This window comes from Taudactylus pleione, unplaced genomic scaffold (assembly GCF_031769625.1).
Source record: "Taudactylus pleione unplaced genomic scaffold, aTauple2 ptg000195l, whole genome shotgun sequence".
Lineage (NCBI taxonomy): Eukaryota > Metazoa > Chordata > Amphibia > Anura > Myobatrachidae > Taudactylus > Taudactylus pleione.
The window spans coordinates 5,561,884-5,581,021 of record NW_028284597.1 but is presented as its reverse complement, the minus strand read 5'-3'; the positions used below and the strand labels follow the sequence as shown (position 1 = coordinate 5,581,021).

Here is a 19,138-nt window from a genome sequence, read left to right as displayed (position 1 = left end):
GTGCCTTGGAGGCTTCGCTGAAGCTGGAAGGGCAGCGCAGGGTCTCATTGCCATCAATCTAAAGATGGCGAGAACCTAGATTACCACAGTTTGTTAAATACAGATAGGATAACATAACCCCTAAAGAGGTTATGCATTGTTAATAAATGAGGCCCTGTGTCGTGCTCTCAGCATCAGAAGCAACTGTATGTAGAGTGCAAGTTTATATCACTTTACATGGCATTAAACATATGTTATACGTTAATCATGTCAACATTGTCAAAATGTCGACAGACCATGTTAGGGGTAGGCTGCGGTTAGGGTTAGTTGGCAGCTATATGGAGAAACGCGTTGACGACAGCCCGACTGTCGACATTCAAAAATGTCGTGCTCTTACAATGTCGACATTCTGGCAATGTTGGATTAAGTCAGTGTTGCCATTGTGTATATCGACATTCTGACCATGTCGACATTCTGGTGTGGACTTTTTGTACTCTAGCCAAAAATACACCACTCTGCAATATGTAACGTAGGGAAATAAAGAATAAATCAGAGAAGAAATGTACAAAGAAAAAGAGGTGTATAGTATGTAATATATTTGCAAGAAGTTCAAATATTCTTTGGGATATATTTACTAAAGTGTGGCTTTTTAGAAGTGGAGATGTTGCCCAATCAGATTCTAGCTATTTCTTCTAGAAGGTGCTAGATCAGCGGTGTCACTAATATTAGTGACACATGGTGTGGCTGATAGTGATCCTCTCATGTGCAAGAGGCGCACGTGCGCGTGTAAGGGGCGTGCTCTTATGCTGCAAAGCCATGCCCACTTATGCGTATCACTCTTGGGGGTGTGACCGCATGTCACGCCCCCCTTTCTCTGCACTGACTCAATGAGTTTAGAGGCAGGGAAGAGGCTGGGGGCCGGGCTGCCCAGCAGCTGCTGCTCCGCTGAATAAGCTCAGCTTGCTCAGCGTAGCAGCTGCTGCTGGCAGCCCCCAACCTCTCCCCTGCCTCTCTCTGCAGTGTGGCAGCTCGGTGACACCATCCGAGGGGGTGACACCAAAATAGCGGAGCAGCTTTGCTATTTTGGTGTCACCTCCTCGGATGTGTCACCCGGTGCGGCCCGCACCCCCTAGTGATGCCAGTGTGCTAGATAAATGTTAAGTTGAATCTGATTGGTTGCTATGGGCAACAACTCCACTTCTAAAAACTCACACTTAAGTAAATATACCCCTTATTGTCTAAAGGTGGAAAACTGATTTAAACAGGTCCCAGGGAATTACTGCCTGCACTGCTAATGTCCCTTCATTTCTGCATGATGTCAAAGCTCTCTGAGCCCAAGAAGGCTCTGCAAGAAGATCTGCACAGTGCATTAAGGTCACCTGAAACATACAAACAGAGCCAGATAAGAGCAATGGGGCGATGAGCATGTTATCAGTTTTATTGACCCCACCTTTTATACTTTTGCACATGATTATGCCAGCACTTTGCCTCTTATCATTATTCTGTAATGCCCAAATGCACAGACACTCCATTGCTCAGCCGTCTGCTCATTCCACTTGTCCCCCAAACATGACACACTGCCATATTTTACGTATAGGTCCCAAGATGGAACCTCATCCACCCGTATTTTAATCCATCATTTTTTTAAATGTAACTGAAGTATTATTGTATTTTATACACACATACATAGTCATGTCTCAGATTAAAATGTCAGGAAATTATACGATGTACAAACTTTTTATTGAAAGCCTATTTATATTGACAGTTCATAATTCTTCAGGATAAAGTCAACTTGCGAGTGTTATTCTATAGGTTGGAATTCCGCTTTCAAGAGAGCATAGATACAGTATATATATATTCAGAATTTATATAGGAAGGAAGTCATTGCTGTCTTTAGTGAGGGCAGATTCTGTGTAGTGGAGAGGACAAAATGGCAGACTGAAATGGGTCCAGCAGGGAGTGGGAGGAAAGAAAGGCGGTGAGGCGGTTGTAGACAATGCGCTCAAGGAGTTTGGCGGCACGGGGGAGGAGAGTGATGGGGCGGTAGATAGAGAGAGTCAGGTGGGTTGTTTTAAGAATGGAGGAGACAAGGGCATGCTTGAATGCAGAAGGGGTATTGCCTGATGAGAGAGAGAACAGGCGGGAGGAGAGAGGGAGCGGAGGAGGCTAGAGGATATAGGGTCTAAGGGGAGGGGGAAGGAGGGGAGGACCGGAATAGGGTCATGACTTAATCTGCAGATACTGGGGAGAAAGAAGTAAGTGAATGGAGGGATGGTGAGAGGCAAGGTGTGAAACATGGGATGGATGGGGGTGCTAACGGTCTGATGGGATGTGATGTCCTGATGTATTGCTTCAATTTTAGATGTGAAGTGGGTGGCATAGTCAAGCGCCGAGAGTGAGGAGTGGAGGTGAGGAGATGGGGGGGAGGAGGGGTGGCAGAGGAGGGGATTTAAAGCTCCTAAGAGACAGTGGGGGTTGGAGGATTGGGAGGAGATAAGAGTCTTGAAATAAGACTGTTTTACGCATTGTCCGTGGAAATCTGTGGAATGTCTCTGATTTTCATTATTGACTAAATCCACAGTAGAGTTCCTATCACCCTCTCTATTAGATGCAAGTCTAACCAAGTACTGTAGACCTATGTCCTGGGCTTGCCCAGATGAACAATCATTTGTAAGCATTTTGCTTTGTCAAGTGTGAGTAAAATGTACTAACAATTATGCTACTATTGGAACAGGTAACACATTGTCCCTTTCTTGTTCTTCTCAACACACATAGACCAATACAGTAGTATTATGGGCAGAACATACAGTACTTGATGTTGATGTGTCACAATAGCTAGAGAGAGCCAGGAGCTAGTGTACCTATTATCCACACACAGTTATTTTATGGGCTCAACCATTGTGAAACCAGTGGCTCCTGTCTCAGTAAGAACACCAGCTGTGACTTCTAGAAAATTTTAATCACATGAGTTTTGGTTCAGCCCACAAAATCATTGTCTCCATTTAAAAATTAGGATGTCTGTTGTTTTTAAACCCATATGTGTCTGAGTCTTTGTCATTTATGCATTACCTTATTGCTCCACTGGCTTCCTGCCACCAAACACTGAGTCTTGATGCTACATATCACTGAGTCTCGACAGCTTTGCTTCCAGAAACTGAAGTGCTCTTTTTCATTGCAGGTGAAGTAAAGTCGGGAAGCTTCAGTGAGAGCTCCCCCACTCTGCTCCTCCGGTGACTTCAGAGCCTCCTCATATTAGACTTTGCCCACAGAGGACTACTTTCCAATGGACATGCAGAATCATGAACCTCAACATTGTAAATACCACTGACCCTGGTGGGACTTTTGGCTTCAACATTTCGGTTGCATGCTTTTCTTAGGATCTTTATAACGCTTTCTAATGATGACCACTCTATGTATGAATTGCTCTTGGTCAACCTTTATTCTCGATATGCAACAGGTTCTGTGAATGAACCACTCGTCCGTCATCTTTCGGGCTAATGACTATAGAGTGGATTTCTTGAGACTGGATAGAACTCTTCCATATTCTTCCAAAACGTCCTCAGGTGGCATAAGCTTCACATAACATAAACTCAAGCTTCCGACTGTAGGACACTTCCATGTATAACCACCAACCCTCAGGATCTAACATTTCTGCACACTGCTGATATTTCCTTCAGTCTACAGCCAGCAAACAGTCCAAGGATCCCGGTAACCCAACACAAGGCACAGAAAGACATCTCACTGTCCAAGTCCTATTAGTCATTTTTTTAATACTTTTAAATTGGAGCAAAAATGGACTGTTGATGAACGATGGCAAAATGTTATAATGACTACTCTGAAAAGCAATGAAACATTCTCTGTATATACTTGTGTACAAACTCTCATTGTATATATATGTAAACGTAAACTTTCCCTGCTGTGGGAAATTAAAAATGTAATGGAGACCCCCGAGGTACTCAAGGGGGGCCAGGCATGGTGCAAACGTCTGTGCTGGTCATAACGTATCCATCAATGAAGATAGAAGAAAACCGTATATACAGTTTAATGTATAGAACTTAGCTTTCACCAGCATTTCATTTACTTCTATCAAACATACACAGAATATAAAATGGTATAGTTTAGAATAGTTTCTTTAACAGGCGCCATAACCACCATGTACAGTAGATACATTGGGTCATATATACAATTTGTGCTGCCCTAATCTATAACCATGCATGCTTATACCACACTAGCAAAATCCACCACTCCATGTTTATGGCTGGATTAAGAGGGGATCAGTAAACATTCATTAGCGGGGTGGTGGGTTTACGTTAAAATAAGTTTACTGCTGCCCCTTGAGCAAAGCTCCTGTAGACACTTGCCAACATAGGATTTTATAATAGATTCGACCCTGTAGGTGAAACATATTCTGTCTATTATTCCAGTATCTCATTAGACCCCACTTCTCACTGTCACAGCATCATGATCGTACACGTAATGACGGTGGTGGAGGTGGTGTTGGGGTGGGAGGGTTCATGAATATAGGTGTACAATAAAACAGTGCTATAATTGAAAGCAACCAATCCAGTTCTAGGTATGATCTTTTAACCTAAACAAGCAACATTACAGAATCTGATTGGTTGCTATGTGATACAGCAACTTTCTTTCTGTGCACCAGTTTTCACAAATATCCCCCATTCTACGACATACAAACTCAATTTCTTCATTTTTTTAGTTATATCCTTCCTCTTCACTCCCTAACATGCAAGTTCGAAGGAAATAATCAAGATAACTCCACATATGTTTAAGATTAATCTGATTTTGCATTGATTCTTACAGGGAAGGAAAACATATATACAGTATATTGGTAAATGTCACATGTAGCTGCATGCCTTAGGTAATTGACTTAACAAAGTAGATTTGTTTTTCTGACACTTAGGGGTCTATTTACTAAGCAGTGTTTGGAGACAGAGTAAAAAGTGATAAGGTACCAGCCAATCAGCTCCCAAATGTCATTTTTCAAACTCAGCCTGTGACATGGCAGTTGGGAGCTGATTGGCTGGTACATTCTCATTTCACTCTGTCTCCTAACACTGCTTAGTAAATAGACCCCTTAAATTGTTTATTTGAAAACATTTGAATAACAGTATGGTTTATTTCAGGAATAAGCACAGTCAGTGCAGGATATGAAGATATCATCACCTTAACATATAGGGGCTGATGCCATACCTCCCAACATGATCCTCTCCAGGAGGGACACAATGCTCTGGTCCTGGACTTCCCTGGTAAGAGGTGAGGCTACAGCACAGTTCAAAATTCAAATAGGGGAGTCACACCAACTGTCATTTCACACACTGCCAAACATCACTGGCTGGGACTCACTGGCAGTTGGTGTGACTCCCCTATTTGAATTTTGGACTGTGCTGCAGCCCCAGCTCTGGAGCCGCCACCAATCATACATTACCAGGGAAGTCCAGGACCAGAGCATTGTGTCCCTCCTGGAGAGGGTCATGTTGGGAGGTATGTGATGCTGCGTTGAACGTACTCCTATTTGCGTATCTTATGTAATTCACCCTGCGTACCTCTGGGTGATGTAGAGTATTACGCATTTAGTTGGATATAAGCGTACATGCGCATATTTTCAGGCTCATCTTTTGCACATAGAATAGGGCTGGTTCACGGGTGTCCTGATGATGCATGCTTACCGCCTTTTATCTGCTCCCTGGGAGACGCCCGGAGAGCAGGCACGGCTGGCCACTTTGGGGGTTGGGGACGGGTTCCTCTGTCATTAGGCCCCGCCTTGTCACAGTAAACTGCCGTCAATCTTTGGAGTGTGAGGAGGGGCAGGGCTAAATTATGCGTTATTGTGTCACTTAGCCCCGCCCTCTCCATACAGAGCCACAATTCTCGGCAGTGATATCCCCATCTTGCCCACTTCACTAGGAAGTGGGCGGGATCGGGATGCTCTTCCAGCGGTGCAGGAAAATTTGGGAGCCTGCTGCAACTTCTGGGAGAGTAGGTAAGTATGTGATGGTAGTGGTTATCAAAGCAAGCATACAGATAGGGGGTGGGCACACAACAAGGTGCGTGCAGTCTACATATCGGGTGATAACTGTATACGTATTTTGCACATCCACAGAATGCGAAAGCATCTGCCGCCAAGTTATCCCTGCATAAGATTTCTGATGTGTATATATAATATATAAAATGATTATCTGTCCTGAGTGAACCATTTTATGGCAGAGGATTCTGGGAGAAAGTGGGAACATTGACTGACACATAAAGGCATGCTGGCTACCCCAATCTGAATCTCAGTGTTTGCTTGTGTCCCAGGCGCCACAAATGTAATTGTAAGCTCTACTGGACAGGGAAGGGTATGACGTTTAGCTAATTCCGAGCACACAGCCCTCCTTATAATTGGAAACAATATATAAACATCAATCAATACAAGAAAAGCACCTCTTCTCTTTCTCCTTTGTATATTATTCATACAGTAACTAAATATACTAAATATTAGTTTTTTCAGGGGTATGCATTCATTTCAGTAACCAGGACACCCATCTTTGCGATGAGTTAGAAGTAAAATAATCACTTGCCTAATCACTTTACTTCCGGGTTCAGACACGGCTGCGTAACGTGCACATTAATACTGCAGTCGGCATCACTATCACCTCCAGCCCACAGGAGAGAGGTTGCAAGATCCATCATAGGCAGAGCTGCTACTTTGACTTAGCAGGATAATGCCACCTCTATGTTAGTACATACTGACGACAAGTCAGTCATTTCCGCATGTTTTAAGGTCAGAATTTGCTTGACAAATATGATCTAAGTTGTCATTATGAATCATGAACCTTTTTGAACAGGTTTAACCACATAGCTACTGAAAGTGGAGTACTGTCTGAACACCATACATAGCCGTCCCAGCTAAATTTGCTAAGTAGCATATTTTAAACATTCGAAAGTTGATTATTAAATTTTAAAGTAAAAAAAATACTGTCACTTTACAGGCTTCAATCGAATGTGACAGAGAAGGAATGTAACAATGTTGGATTTTATCCAAAATGAAAGAAACACTACAGGCAAAAATTGAAAATACATACAGCAAATGCGTTGAATACTAGACGTGCTGACAACACTTTTCCTGCATGTCAGACCTCTGCTTGCAAACACATAATTGCTTCTGTTGTCCCTTCAGATTATTTATTCCTTAATATTGCCTCTTTAGCCCTGCTCCCTGGAAGAGAATAAGGCTGGATAATTCTGCTGAGCATGCTCAGGAGTATATAGTGACTGGTTACTGGGTGGAACTGTCTTCAAATTAAGAAATTCAGTGAAATGGAAGTAGTTAATATAATTATTGCATTAACCAGTGCACTAGCTACAGTGCTGTATTGAGGCTATTACGGACAATAGTTGGTAATAGTTGTGTAGCAATCGATGCACCATGCATCATAAGCTCAGTCATCTAAAATAATTGTGTTACGTCTTACCAACCACCCCAACACTCTGACAAAGTCAATCTCGCAGACCAGTACCAGCCACTGACATGCAGATTTGGTTGTACAGTGCATCAGGGGCGTCCCTAGAGAGGAGGGGGCCCGTGTTCAGTCTCCTTCACAGTCCCCCTCCTCTCCGTCCGGCAGCACACTGAGCCGGAGTTATACACTCTGGGCACTAGAGTGCGCCCGGAGTCTATAACCCGCACACCCTGCACCCATTATAGATACGCCCTGCAGTGTATGCCCCATCCTCAGCAATTAAAGGCCCTGATTCAGAGCCGGACGCTCTGACCAGAGCGCTCGCTCTGAATCAGGGCCCACCTCCATAAATATGGAGCGTCCTCCTGGACGCTCGTATAGCTGTGGGTCACCACCCACAGCCTATACGAGCGTGCAGGGTGATGGTCGCGATGGTCTTGACCATCGCGACCATCGCCACTGCGTGCAGAAGCCTGCGGTTGAGTTTCTCAACCGCAAGGCCAGGAGTGATTTTGGCTCTATCAGAGCCAAAATCACTCCCACTGACATCACTAGTGATGTCAGTGGGGCCGGCTTCTGACGGTAGGCGTTCCCTTGGGAACGCCTCCGTCTGGCAGGCACGCCTCCGGCACGCCCACCAAAGGGGACGTGCTGTCAATCAACATCGACAGCACGCCCCCTTTTATCAGACACAACGAGCGAAGGAAAGTCCTTCGCTCGTCGCGTCTCGCGCATGCGCACCAACGACCCACTTGCGAGCGGACAGCCGCTCGCGAGTGGGTCTGAATGAGGGCCAAAGTCGGGTCCAATTTTATCCAGGATGATGGAAAATTTAACCAACTACAGATAATGGGCCTGATTCAGGTTGGATCGCAACTGCAACAGCGTAAGCAGATGGCCGATTGTTGCGTACTGCGCATATGTATGCATTGCAGTGCACGTGAACCAGTCACTGTGATCGCAGCGACTACGCAGACCCATCGCAGAGTGATTGATAGGAAGTAATGTTTGGGGGAGGTGACGGGGGTGTGGTCGGAGAAAAACAGGCGTGACTGCGTGCGATGAGGTTACCAATTCCTGAGTAAGGTCAGAGCTTGTGCAAGTGTGCGTGAGGCTCCGATGGTAGCCGATGTTACCAATGGTTTCGCAGTCTTGTAAAGTATTATGGATGTGTGTGAGGTAAGGTGGGCGTCCTTATGTTGTGCTGCGACGGCATAGCGATCGCTGTGGATTAGCATATCATCGCAGTGAGACTGCGTACGTAATCGCAGCCACAATCGAAGTTGCAATCCAGCCTGCATAAGGCCCCATGCAATCAGCCAAAGCAGAAGGGCTGTGACCATGGGCCTGATTCAGGGGCGTAACTACTACAGATACAAGGGGTGCAGTTGCTATTGGGGCCCAAAGTTGAGGGGGGCCCATCTTCCTTGTCAAAGTTACATGTGTTATTTATGTTTCACCATTGGGTGGTACATAGGGGCCCATACAAACTTTTGTTATTGGGCCTTCAAATACCTAGTTATGCCCCTGCCAAGTGGCGATGTTGAACGCAAGCAGACGATGTTTTCAGTCCGAGTCGCACTACCTATTCGCCCCAAGGGTTGCCGCCGAACTAATATATGGATGCAGAGTGAGTCAATTTCAATGGGTGTTTCTGTGTGGAAACAAGGGGTGGCTAGCCAGACGCGAGCGTGTTGCTCTCAGCAACTGTGTCTTATGACGCAGCTGCACTGACACCAGCAGCCATGTTCAAAGAGACATTGCACCTGCCATAGTGTTAGTGCAATCTACAGTGGTGCATCTTACTAGGCACAGTTGCAGATTAGCTCCGCAGCTGGGGCCATCTGTGTACGAATCCCAGTGGCTGCGGCAACAGTTGCCTAAAGTCGCAATAAAGCACGCTTCTGAATGAGGCCCCATGTGCGGCTATCTTCAACTGTGATCCCGTTATTTACCCCAGTGTCAGAATACTCATATCCGTCCTATTTGCTTCTCAAAATATGTTAATTTACTAACCAAATGTGGTAATTTGGTGATTGTGGAGAATGACCAGATGTGTGTGGCCAGCGTTATATATAGGGCTCCAGATTTCATTGTTCTATTGGTAGATGTTATCTCTTTCAGGAACTATGTACTGGCAATGTCAAATTGGGTCCACAGCAGAAGATTGGTGCAGATCACCTCCTGATACCTCTCCAGCCATCCCAATAATACACCACTCACCGACTAGCCACATTTGTGTTTTGTATAATTTTATTTGCAAATATACCACCAGGTAATCAATATGATGTCTTCTGTTGCTACTAAGAAATAATTGTATTTTTTTAATTTTATTAACGATGAATGTGTTGTTTATTTATGCAGTTCTGTCTAGCCAAATGCCTCTTCCCTCTTCATAAATATGTTAATTAATGTCACTTGTTTCTCCCTTCCTTCCACCAGACATCATACATTACAATTGTACAGTGATGCCTGGTCATAGGTCTTTTAAAACCCCAGTTATATCCCTGCTGTCCCAATAAACTACAGCTACAGGGTTACGCATTGCTGTGACAGGACAGTGACAAAATAAATGGCCTAAAATAGAGAATGGAGCAGCACTAGAACAAAACTACAGTATACAGTATACATGCATGTTCATGATCAATAAGCTTTTAACAAAGCTTTGAAGCGCAAACATTCCCTCTTCTAGTAACCTACAGTATGTATAGATTTTATGAATAAAATTCTCAACAAATAAATAGTATTCTCTTATTTATTTTATCCAGTTTTATTCCAGATATGTTTATTTAATAAATCTCTATGCGTCGCCCAAGTGTGTGTACCATGTTACAATGGTTCTCTTTGATGTAATGAATATTTCCTTTGAATTACGCTCACCCATCTAAGAAGATTGCTGTTATTATTGATCTTGCACATTTGTTAACGGTTTTACACCTTCGCAGCACAAACATGGTATTTAAAAATAGCTTTTGCTGTGTTTCAATCATATCTGAAAACAAATTGATCTATAAATCATATCTTGAATAGGAATGAGCCAATGAATCAAACATGAAAACGAAAGTGACGGGTAAATCAAATTTGCAAAAAAAAAAAAGGAGAACAGCAATGTGTCATATTAGATACTTTTATTAATCAAGCTATTGTCATACAGTATAGGTGACCTGGGATTTTGTGCATTAGCATAGACACAGACAGGGGCCTGGATAAGAGGTCCACACAGTATTGATGTTTGCGCAGTCGAGCGTTGGTTATTACTGCTACCGTGCATATGCAAAAGGTCTAGAAAAACCTTACTGCACACGCGCGAAACTAAGGTGTGCATACGACATCGCCATTAGTTCAACGGCATTGTGATCTGTGGGAGTGTCAGGGTGGAGACTGGGAGGTGACCTACAGTCATCTCAAAAAAGCGAGACATCATGGGCGTTTTATGGGAGTGTCATGCAAGGGAGACTCTGCGATTGGTAGAGGCTGCTCAAGAAGCTGATGTTGCGACCGATGGTGCTTCGATCAGTGGCGTAAGTTCATCCCAGACGCCCAGAGACAAGTTATAATTTGGTGCCCCAAAGTCACAGCCGCTGACACTGTAATGTAGCAAGTCGCATGCAGACAGGCTATAGATAGACGAAGGCGGCAGCTGATGGTCTGACATGGAGCTCTCCACTAGTGTATGGTGGCTTCTCAGGTGCAGGGAAGGGGTGCCATGTATTGGGCGGCTGTGATAGTACACTCCAGGTACATAGTTACAGCCCTAAGTGGGTTGAATATGTTGTGGACACAGCTGGAGCCTGGCGGCAGGCGCCTCATTGTCTCCCATAGTTCTGCCCCTGGCAGAGATCGGACCTAACTGCGCACTTGAGCATTGCTCAGATATGCAAAGTGGGCGTCACAGGGTTAGCTCAGTCCATCGCGCTGAAGTACACAAAAGGAGTGCTTAAACTGGCTTTTGCATATTTTCGCACTTGCGAGCCGCGCATGAACTCTGTGCACATCTGAATCAGATCCATAGCGATGACACTATACTTGTTTTAGTATTTTAACAAAATGGCTACTAGTCTCTGTATCTATACATGTTTCTAAAATTGGTGAAGTAGTGTAATCTTGAGGTAATAATTGTGCACCCATTTTGTTCACATAGGACGAATGGAATACTCAGGAACACATTACCCACAAGTATTTGCCTACGTTTTCTAATTCATCAAGTGGCGGGCAAATTGTGATATCCAGGGCCACCCACCTCAGTAGGCCCCACCCACTTCAGTAAGCCACACCCACCTCAGTAATCCTCCATCCACCTTAGACACTCAAAATGAACTAAGGTGGTCGGGGCTTGACAATTTCATTTAGTCATGCCCCACCCACCCTATAGCAGATAAGTGCTCTATGGGAAAACTGTCTGCTCTCTTCAAAGTCTTCTAATTCAGAAACATTTCAGGAGAGTAGATAATTATGACACAAGTTATGCAACACATACACCATTTTCCTAGTCTATTCTGCAACAAGTGTGCAGGATATAATGGTACATAATAGTACATGTTGCTCAACCCAGAGAGTAGATACAGGTGGCAGCTGATGGGGGTGGGGCCTGACTATTCATATCATTAGGCCCCACCCATTCATGACAAAAAGCAGTGAATCACAGAAGGGGCAGGGCCTAATGACAATTATCATAGAATTACGTCATATTAGCCCCACCCCCTCCCCAGAATGCTCAGTTCCCGGCAATATACTCCATGTTCTGCCCACTTAAACTCAATAGGAATTGGGTGAGATGTGGGAGCTCCACCCACTCTTTCGAGAGCCTGGTGGACTCCCCAAAAATTTTAGATTCTCCAGGAGATTCTGAGAGAGTAGAGTAAGTATGTGCTGTGGTGGTAACGGATGTCTCCTTCTGTATGACAATTATATCATAGCTTTCATTTAGTTAATAAACACCAGTTAAATGCACAATACTTTGGGAGTGATTCTGAGTTTTGTTGCATCTGCTATTACGTCTTTATGTTAATGCCATGGCTTATGTGCGTCCCATTGAGACGCCCACCAGCAGTGGCATGAATCCGCCGATAGTGCGTCTAGCTTGTACGCATAACGCCGCACCATCAGACATTGCACCTGCTTTTGGCAGGCACAGAATATCCGAGAGACCTTGGCCACCGGTGTTGGTGTCAGAAACGACAGTCAAAATTGCATTGACCTCATGGAATATCGAACTGCGTCTCGCAGCGGTAACCATCGGGGCACATGTCTCGGACGCATGCGCACAGGAAAAACAAGCGCTGATGCTTTCCCGGTGTCCGCCCGCCCCCTTAGTGTTTATGGAAAGCACATGCAGGGTTTATTTGGGATAAATAAAATGACTTATTATTTGCACCTTATTTTTACAAAAATGTTTAACTAGAAATGACATCACATTCTGTAGCAGTTGTTTGTTTTACCTAATAGTATGGCCGTGTACCCGGCCTGATACACTGCAGAGGCCGCATTGGTGAGGGCTGCACTTTTCCTTTCGTCTCGTGATAACTTAAAACAATGCATTTAAAGAGACCTACGTGTAATAACATCAGCACACATTTACACAAGTGTTACAAGCTATAACAACCAGGTGTGACTGTAAAACAGGCAGAAGTTGGAATCAGCAAGCGAGGGCTAGGAGGGATGATATGTGAGAGGGTCATAGGGTGAACAGGTGTAATGCAGTGTGTACTCCCCAAACAAGAAAAAATGCTACTTGAACTTGAAATAATTTGAGTACTGGAAACATTCCTACTCTCACTGTAGAACTGAAGATGTCTCAATTTTGTGGTGGTTGTCGTGAATATAAAATGCAGGGTGTAAAAAAGACACGAGCCCCTGTCACTGGATGTTCGCATAGGACTTCCAATCAAGGAAAGTGACAAGACTGGCAACCGCCTTACACACCACTCAAAATTAGGCACAATGTGGGAGATGTATCAATCCATGGAGAGAGATAAAGTGGGGAAGTTGCTCAAACAACCAATCAGCATCTAACTGTCATCTCGCACAGTCTTTGAAAGGACAGTTAAAAGCTGATTGGTTGCTAAGGGGGCTACTGCTCCACTTTATCTCTCTCCAAGGCTTTAATGCGGCACAGGTCGCATTAAAGCTCTGTCACAGCACTGGCACCACCCTCAGCAAGAGCCATCATCACTATTAATGACACTCACATCTACCCCATGCTTTGTGCAGAAGATCCAACTGAAATTGACGTGGAGTCTGCATACGCTTAACTCAGAATAGCCTACAACTGTGCCTACACGGCCAAGACATGCCCATCAGATGCAGGGCCGTAACTAGGGTAGTGCGACCAGTGCCATCGCACAGGGCACCACAGGGCAGGGGGCGCTGTTTGGACCTGTTTATTATCATTCTCACTTGTAGCTTCCTCTTATTTCATCCCCAGCATCTCCTGGCCGCCCTATCTCTTCCCTGGTTCTTCCCCATGAGGCCATGGCCCTTTTTTGGGTGCATTATGTCCCTTTGAAAATTAAGGGGGGCGCCAATGTTCTTTCTGGCACAGGGCACCAAAAAGTCTAGTTATGGCTCTGATCAGATGCTTCTCCTTTGTGTGAAAGCCCCAATGCGGCCCACTTGCCACCCAGTTAGTTATGCCCATTCATCCATCAGTGAGAACCGTTTGACTCAGAATCGCCCGCCGATGCGCTAAGATGCGTGTGTACTGTAAGTCTTAACTCATGCGCAGTTTGCTTACATTTTTTTTTTTTTAAATCACGAGATTCAGCCTCATTAGGTATTGAATGCACCTCAGAACCAGGCTCAGTATGTGCAACACAATAAAACCATAACCATATAGATGCTTCCATGAATATACATTTAAAGCGCATCAAGATACACAATGGTATTCATCATAATCTACTTGAGGCAGTATGTGCCCCACACACCCATAAACACACAATAGCCACAACCAGCTCGAAGAAACCATAAACAAGAGATAAATCCCCAGCCTACAATACAATACAACTTTATTGTCATTTAAACAAAACAACAAATGAATTGTCAAATGAAATAACAACCAGTCCAGCACAGGGCTGAATCACCTAGTGGAACCGGGCCCATATAAAATTGTAGGCCACCCCATTAAGGAAAAACTGTCCAATACTATTTGATTATCATTCCACTTTTCCATCATATCTAATCCAAATATGCCGGTCGGTGTTGAGGTAATAAAATATAAAAGAAGTACTCATTTTATTTTACTTCTAACAATATGGGGTTGCCTATCACAGGCCTACTGTATGTTAATTGTACTGCATGTAACTCTATCCAGAAAAACAGTAAACAGGGCTGTGTTGTGGCCAACACTGACATAAGTGTTTACAATGCCTGCTAGGCAGTAGCAGTGGGCACCGCTTTCAATCTCATGGGACACTTAGTTTTGGGCACAGTTTTACATACTAATTGATAATTTCACGTCCCATCGGGAGCTTACTGCCATTGGCATAGCAATAGGGATGGCAGCAGCAGCAACCGCTTTGGGTCCAGTTGCTCAGAGAGAGTGATGGGGTTTTCCCTGTCTATGTATAAGTGTCAGCACAGCCTATTTGGCAGCTATAGGCAGCTTTATAAATCAAGAGCACTGCGTGATGACACCATGGCACAGCAGAGCCACAAGAATCAGAGCTAGAACATTCCCAGACTCTACGAAACGGGCAGCATTACGGCTCCCATATGTCCTGCTCCAGCTCAGATTTTGAACCAGATCGCAGGTACCTTTTATTATACCACTGCTCGTAACAGATAATGTGCTGCCATGTCAAAGTGCTTACCAGGCTATCTCACATCAGCTTCACCATCCTCAAATGGTTATGGATAGTACTGCTAAATGCCTTTGCATGGTGAAGCCTATTATGATAACAGAAGGAAAAGTTCTTTATTCTATAAATGAAGCAATTATTCAATGTTTAATTATATTTTATATAGTTTTAGTTTATTTGTAAAATCTTTTATCTATTTTTTAAATATTTTTTTTATTTAATTTGTTTATTAGTATAACAAGCCAACTCACCCATTCAGAGACTGGCTCGGTGAAGCGATTCGTTTACCCTTTCCAGCCCAGGTCAGTATCGGGTGTATCACTCAGCTGCCCCTGTGATATTTGTTTGAAAAATTGCTAAAAGAAAAAATTTTTTAGCGCTTGGATATCTTTCTCCCCCCGATGATGACCTGGGCAGAAGTTCTAGCCACTAATACCCCTTTCACACTGCCATCAAATAACCTGGGTTACGGCACATGAGCGCGCAGCAACCCAGGTTACCGCACAGTGTGAAAGGGGCCAGTTGAAATAACCTGGGTCGAGCAACCCGGCATTTCAACTCGGGCAGTGAGCAGGGTTGAACACGAGTTCAACCCGGCTCACTGTGCGGTGTGAATAGGTTTCCTGGGTTGAGGCAACTGCATAGGGAGAGCCGGCGCTTGGTGATGAAATCATCTACAAATGCTGGCTCATCTCGTGACGCTGATGGCATCATAAACCCGGCATTAGTGCCGGGTCGGGCCGCCAGTCAAAGAGGGGTATCAGGTGGGTTGCACCTGGGATCGAAGCGTGCACAAATCCTGGGTGCGACCCTCCATTAGCGATGTGAAAGGGGTATAACTGATATCTGAACAATTTTAGCTGTGCTGGAGACACTGGGCCCGATTCAGCAGCAAATGCTAACGCGTTCCCAGCTGTGATTTTGCACGGAACGCAGCTGCGAAAATATGCTAATGCCTGCCAAAGCTCAGCCAGCTTAAAGACGCCCACTGCTGCTTTCTCATATCCGTCCAATGTCGCTGTTCTGCATAAACATGGTACCTGCGGCGCACATCAGCCAGATACACAGCATTTACAAGAAGTCTGACCAGCTGCAGACACTGACACAGACACTGATGCAGACATATGCAATCGCAGTGGCTAATTTATGCACGACAATCAAACGGCGTTCAAACGGGTAGACACGCCTGCGTTTTTATGACCACCCCCAAAATGCTGACACTTACTTTGCGATGGATATCTTCTTAGCATCCGTAATTGCCATGCAATCACTGCGCACGTGGCTTATACGTATGCGCAGTGGCAAAAAATCACTCGATCTGCACCCGTAATCGCCATTGTGTTCACTGCTGAATCAGGTCCACTGTGCGCTAAAATGGCATCTACATTCTGTTATACACGCTTTAGCCAAATCACAGCCCAGCTAGCATATACATTATTTCAGAGGCCGCACTCTCTTGCTTCATGTTCAAGCCAATGTAGTCTGCAGCAAGGGTGTCACTAGAAACTCAGAGGCCCAGTCTCAAAAATGTTAAGGCACCACAGCATTTCTCACTTGCCTTACCGGGCCAGCTGGCTGCCTCTTTTTGTTATCAAAGGTAGACAAAGTCTCTGTTGTGAGACGAAACGCGTCAGTATTATTAAAGTAGAACGAGATGGCTCCCCTGGATAACTTGTCTTTGTTGAAAATCTTTTGTAGCTCAGGGAGTTTAATAACTGACAACTATTCCATGAAACTCAGTTTTATATACTGTAAATAAAATGGCCACTACCCAATAATGAACAAATATTTCATACTCATTGGGCCTGATTCTGAGTTGCGTGCTGCTGCTACTTTATCATCTTTTACCATAGTCATGTCTGCGACTTTATGCTAATTCTAGTAATATTTATTTATTACCAGGTATTTATATAGCGCACACATATTCCACAGCGCTTTACAGAGATCAGCCCTTCCCCTGAGTGTACTGGTGTGCATCTCAATGTGCCATTTAAAAATATATGTTTATTTCTAAGATGGTTTTCTTGTCTTGAGTTTAAAATTTGCAGTTGCCGTTACTTGGAATGAATTCATGCTTATCACAATTCTGATGAATCTGTCTCCGCCGGCTGTTGAATCTTGTTGATGTTCCCCGTTGACGTCACTCTAGACACTATTGCTTGTGAAACATTAGTAATTGCACTATCTTGTGTTGATGTTTATTAAAGAGCGGTAAGCCCTTTCTACAAGGAGGATTTAGTGCTTCTTATCTACTAAAGAGTTACCCCGATAAGCTGCAGCAGAAAATCTTTTTGTTATCACTGTATATTAGTAACTTGATCTGTTGGTCACTGAAGCTCCAGCCAAACGGGTCTCAACAATCACTCCTCTTTCTATGAAGGCGCGATTCTCTATGCTCTGCTGCATGATGCCACTTCCCCCGATATCTGTGGCAATGCGCAGCAGGGGGCCGTGCCAAGATGATGTCCACTTCACTGAGGAAGTGGATGGGATACAGAAAAGTCTTGTAAATAGGGATGGCCTTGGTGTGGTTATCAGCTTTGGTTACCATCGATGGTGATATAGCAAGTGGCCATCGTTGGTTACCAATTATGCAATGGATAACCATCGATGGTTTCCCCAACCGATGGTTATCCCTGTTCTTTGACTGACTGGGCAGTGGGCCAATCAGAACCTGGGGGCATGGCTTTATGGATGCTGGGGGTGGAGCTACACTCCATTCCCACGGCACCTTGTGAAAAAAGCTGTGCCATCGATGGAGGCAAACCATCTGGTTCTCTCCCATTGATGGTAAAAGCATTCAACATCGGCCATAAACCATCGAAGATTATGAATAATCTATAGTCAATGGCCATCCCTACTCTGAAATTCTGGAGTCTCCCGGGCAGAGTGGGCAAGTACGGTGTACTGTACTATAATTTGGTGGTGTTTAGCACAAATAACCACAACCCTTTTGTTAATCATTAAGACTGATGATATGTACAGATAGTAAATCAGACTTTTAATGTAGACGGTAACATAGGAGACATTGTTAATTTACTGCTTTATAAAGCTAAATTTGCTCAGGACTTGCTAAGGGTTAATACTATACCGTGTAGTTCTATTCTAAGATGTATGTGTGTGTGTCGACTCATTGCAGCAGTATTAGTCACTTGTCAGGTCGCATCAAGGGCAATATACTCCCCAAAATTCTAACTAAATGTTGAAATAATAGATAAGAGTTGACATGCCATTAAAAGATCTAATCCTTGTTTTTCTTAAGCTAAACTTGTCAGTCTGAGGCTGGCAGCACAGCCAACACCCCAGGAAGAATAGATCCGTTTCTTAATTTTAATGGAGGAGGAATATATGTACATGTTTAAATTATACTCCCTTAATCTGTAGAAAAGTTACCAAAACAAGAACCCGGGTGCCTGCCGTGGGGAGTGGACCTGAGGAATTTCCTTAATACTTCCTGAGTTTTAGGCGGTAGACTTGGGGCACTTGGGTGTTTTATTTTATTTACTTTAATGGCATATCATCTACTTTTGAAATCTGCGGGATCTCTCTCATCTTTCATTGAGCTGTCTTCAATTACACATTAAGTAAGAAGTTGTTTTTTTTCTGAGAGATAAATAAGAGCTTGGTACATGCTTCTTCTGTGTTGCCTAAGGGCAGGAGTGTTCAGGGGCAGCAGATCTTTAATAATGTGAATATATTTTACTTTTCATCTTTTCTTCTTTGGCATAAGTAGGGATAAACTCCTCTGTTAACGTCTAAAACTGTCTGTTTGGTGACTAAACACAGCCCCTTTGGATATTATTACATCTTTTAGTGCTTTTAGTGTTTGTAGATGAGTTTATTTACAATTTTTATCCAAAAGTTAGGGCATATCTGTGACACACTTGCCTACTCTCGCAGAATGTC

At 44.0% G+C, this 19,138-nt stretch overlaps 1 protein-coding gene across 2 annotated transcripts in view; it reads left to right on the top strand.

Moving 5' to 3' along the window:
* Nucleotides 1-19,138, top strand: part of MAF (MAF bZIP transcription factor) — a 362,661-nt gene that overhangs the window by 41,037 nt on the left and 302,486 nt on the right. The window contains exon 3 of one of the 2 annotated variants that reach the window (XM_088476800.1): nt 3,158-4,444. The exons of the other annotated variant lie outside the window; for it this stretch is intronic. The gene's annotated coding sequence lies outside the window, so the exon portion shown is untranslated. Of the gene's footprint in view, nt 1-3,157; nt 4,445-19,138 lie in introns of those variants that run through there. 2 annotated transcript variants of the gene reach the window in all.